The sequence below is a fragment of the Arachis hypogaea genome, chromosome 13 (genome assembly GCF_003086295.3).
Source record: "Arachis hypogaea cultivar Tifrunner chromosome 13, arahy.Tifrunner.gnm2.J5K5, whole genome shotgun sequence".
Taxonomy (NCBI): Eukaryota; Viridiplantae; Streptophyta; class Magnoliopsida; order Fabales; family Fabaceae; genus Arachis; species Arachis hypogaea.
Genome location: NC_092048.1, coordinates 52,130,328 through 52,134,578, shown reverse-complemented (window position 1 = coordinate 52,134,578; position 4,251 = coordinate 52,130,328). Strand labels below are relative to the sequence as shown.

General features: G+C 26.8%; 1 long non-coding RNA gene across 1 annotated transcript; it reads left to right on the top strand.

The window, feature by feature from the left end:
- The first annotated feature begins 1,271 nt into the window (after positions 1–1,271).
- LOC112738362 (uncharacterized) lies at positions 1,272–3,206 on the top strand. The gene is made up of 3 exons (XR_003813061.2): positions 1,272–1,605; positions 2,350–2,745; positions 2,847–3,206. It is a non-coding gene; the product is annotated as an uncharacterized lncRNA (long non-coding RNA).
- The last annotated feature ends 1,045 nt before the right edge of the window (positions 3,207–4,251 follow it).

The following is a 4,251-nucleotide window of genomic DNA, read 5'->3' as shown; positions in this document are numbered from 1 at the left end:
TGATTAAAATTAAAGCAGTTTATTATGTAAATATCTTGACAGAAAATTAAAATTTAAATAATAAATTATTAATTTTATTGTCTTGAAATATGGATAAACTTTACTCAAATTAAAAAAATAAAATACAAGATAACTTCAACAAATAACATATAATTTAAGTGTACTAAAATTTAGTAAATAATTATTAAAATAAATTTTATCAGAATAAATTAAAATTTGATCTGTTTTTTTATATAATTAAAGTTAAACTGTTGAGTATTTATTTTATGAATATTATACTCTATCAGTAGTTTAGTCTCACAATAATTACTATGAGAAAATTTCGTTCTTTTATTTTTAAATATTTTTTCTTGATCAATTTTTTTTTTGTTTTTTTTTTTCACTAATCACAATATCATCTCTTTTGAGTTCATCAAAATTTATGATTTTAAAATCTATTTTAGTGTTCTCTCGAAAGAATCAGAAATCCTAATTGAAATCAGAAATCCTAGTTGAATTGAGAATTAAGTTGGGTTAGTCTAATAGTTAATTTATTAGTTCGTTTAAATAAGTGTTAGGGATTCGATTTTTATCTTGTACATGTAGCAAGTGACAAATCTTAAATGGAATTTAATTTTGTGATGGATTAGTCTTTAATTTGTCAGAATAAAAAATACCGTAAAAAAAATTTAGTTAAAATATCAATTCTAAAATTTTCTAAAGGTGATGTACTAAAATATATAAATTTTTTTTGGTTAAATAAGTTTTACAATAAATATTAGTAGTCGGTTACTCAAAATAATAATGATCTCAGCCACGTATGATATCTAGGCCAGCCTATTACACAAAATATAATTCAATAATAAATTCTTAAAATGGTTAATTTATAGCATTTCTTAAAATATTTTATTTTATTAACTAATGCAGAGAAAAGCTTTTTACTTGCTGAGAAATAAATATTAGAGTTGAATTTTTTTAATCTTAAATATGATTAATTAAATAATAGTAAATTTTTATATTTATAATATATTAATGTTAATTCATAGATTTAATTACTCTGTAGATTCCTATAGTTTCACCGAATTTTCAATTAGATCCTTATACTTTTTTTCTTTTCATTTGGGTCTCTATATGTTTTTTTTTCAATTAAGTCCTATGGTAAAAAAAAAACGTTTAAAATAACAGAATATTCCGTTTAAAAAATGAATATTCTTTTAATTGGGTTAAAGTAACTAGTTGAACGTACATCTATTTCTCAAAAATACCAAAAGAACCCTTGGTTGGCATTTTATCCTAAAGGAAAAAAAAAAAAAACCTAGCCCCTTAAGTTGCTCTCTGGAGATCGTGTCCACTGCCTTCTTCTCCTGCGTTGGTCCATCGTCTTCATCCATCTCCGTCGTCGTCTGCGGCAGACGCTTGGTGGTTATTCGTCCGTCGCCTCCTTCTCTCTGTGCTAGTCTGTTTGTTCTGCGTTGCTCTGTTTTGCGGTCTTATGCGTTGTTTGCCTGTCCAAGCCCTCGCCGTCCCTGGCCGTGCTTTGCCGCGTCGCGCCTTTCCGACCATCGCCGCGTCGCGCCTTGCCGCTCGTCGCCGCGCTGCGCCTCTCCTCGATCTGTCTCAAAACAGGTGACATTAAAATTGATTTTTTTTTCAGTTTTTAAAATTTGATGCAACATGTTTATGCATATGTCAATTTTTTTAAAATATTGCATTGGTTGAATACCTATTTCTTGAATTGATTTCTGAATTTTTTTGATACAATGGATTAGGGTTTACAATATGGATATTTATGTACATGGGTTTTGTTAATTGGTGAATTGACATATGAATTAGTTTTCGTTAGCTGTGTGTATTAAAGAGGGGAATTTTTACTGTCAAACTGGGCAAATTTTGCTTTTTCCAACAATAAATGGTGTCCTGCTTCTGCAGGCTTCAATGCCTCTTGATTTTTCTATTCAGTTCTCATGGATGATTTAGAGTTTTGCTATAAATCAGAAGTTTTATATTTAAGGTCTAATGGAAGCCGAAAGCCATTAGACATAATGTCATTTTATATTGATAGTGCAATATATGCCATCCCCTATTTGGCGCCTTAGATAGATTCTGGTCATCTGCTCACATATTGAGTTTTATGCTGAGTAGGATTCATTCTTAAGGTGCTTCAAGTCAATTTGATCAGAACCTTGGAACTGGAATGTTTATTTATTTCCTTTGTGGTGCTTTGGAGTTGTAATTTGGTATTTGGTTCTGTTCCCTGCAAGATGAACATATTGCTTTACCATATTTGCTTACATGTGATGCATCATATAGTATTACTAATGAAATATTGCTATCTGCCTAGCTAATTTTAGATGATACTTATCCTTATAGAGATATACTTTGATGCTGACATTATCGAAAAGAAAAAAAAAGATTTAAAGGACATGATTTGATCTTCAGTTTTAAAAACAGGTGACATTAAAATTGATTTTTTTTTAATTTTTAAGATTTGATGTAACATGTTTATGCATATGTCAATTTTTTTAAAACATGGCATTGGTTGAAACTAAGTTGTTGCAGATTGAATGGACCAGGGGTTTTGTTCCTAGAAAGGACTTTCTCAAATGTGGAGACTTGCAAAATGCAAGGCTTTATGTTCATGTGAAGCCGACACTTAGTGGAACTTTCACAGACATTGCAATGTGGATTTTCTGTCCATTCAATAGACCAGTCACTCTTAAAATTAGAATAAAAAACATACCTTTTGAGAATTGGCTTTTAATTAAGGTTTGGTGCTATTCATTTGATATTATTTGTTGTTGTTGATTTGTGTTTTCATTAAAAATCTTAGTGTGTTTTCTGAAGTTACAATTTATCATATCTTTTAGAAAAATATTTTGTTGTGACAAAGACGGTGTGAAGATGCATTGTATTCCCTGCTCATTTTTTGTGCTCGACGGCTTGTGCGTCACTTGGCATCAGTTGCAATGACAAAGATCATATCCAAGGGAGATGGAATATTTGTTTATGCTAGAGCAAGCAGCTTTTAGGGATTTCTTTCTGATGGTTCTTGTTACCATAAGAAAAATTCATTTTTTCAATATACTTGCTTTTGAGTTTTTGTCAGCCAAATTGATTCTCTTGTATAAGGAACTATATAGAACTCAATTTTTGTAAATAATTTTAGTTATTATTTTATCAATGGTTCTTGTTATCATATGTCATATGCAAGTTCTTTCATTATGTTGGTTATAATAAATACTTGAGTGATGGAAATTAAATTTTATATTTTACTTATTACTATTATTTGTGTTTCATTTTATTCATTACTTTTTTTTGTATATTCTTAAAATAAGGTATTTTGAAAGTCCAAAAAAATAAACAGAAGGTATTTTTGGTACAATTTGTATATAAATAAAAAAATGATAGTGATAAAATAAAAGGGATTATAGGAATATTTTTTATGTCGTAGAATCATTAAATAGGGATTATAGGAATATATTTCATTGAATATTTATAATTTTTTCAAATTTTTAATTAGGTCCTTATACTTTTTTTCTTTTCAATTAGGTCCCTAGGGGTATACAAGTAATTTCACAATTCACTAGCATTTTTTTTAACGTTTAACGTTAACAAGGATTAAATTGAAAAAAAAATAATGTATAGAGACCCAATTAAAAAGAAAAAAAGTATAGGGACCTAATTGAAAATTTAGTAAAACTATAGGGACCTGCAAAGTAATTAAACCTAATTCATATACTATTTAACTATAATTCGGTCTTTAAAATTCTTAACACTGGTCAAAATAGTTTTTGAATTTTAAAAATAATTAAAATAATTTTTAAATTTATAAATCATGAATCTTTACTTATCCCTAATTTAATAATTCGTTTATCTCATTATATATATATATATATATATATATATAGATTTTAGTAGAACTATATTAGGTGGTTACAACAGTAATTATATAAGTATTGTTAAAATTAAAGTCATATTTTTCTAATATTATGATAATACTTTATTTAAATAACACATTTTTAAAAAGAATTGTTTAACAAAAAAATATTATTTTAATTTTAACCATACTTTTTAAAATATGATAATCACTGTAGTATAATCATACTAAAATAACTAATACTATATTGTAAATTGTTATCGTTTCAAAATTGTTTATTATTTGAATTAAATTTAAATTGTTATTTTTTTATTTTTAGCAATAATTTAAATTTGAATATTATGATAGGCAATTTTATTGATGTTAAAAATTTTAAAAAAAAGATTATAAACAAT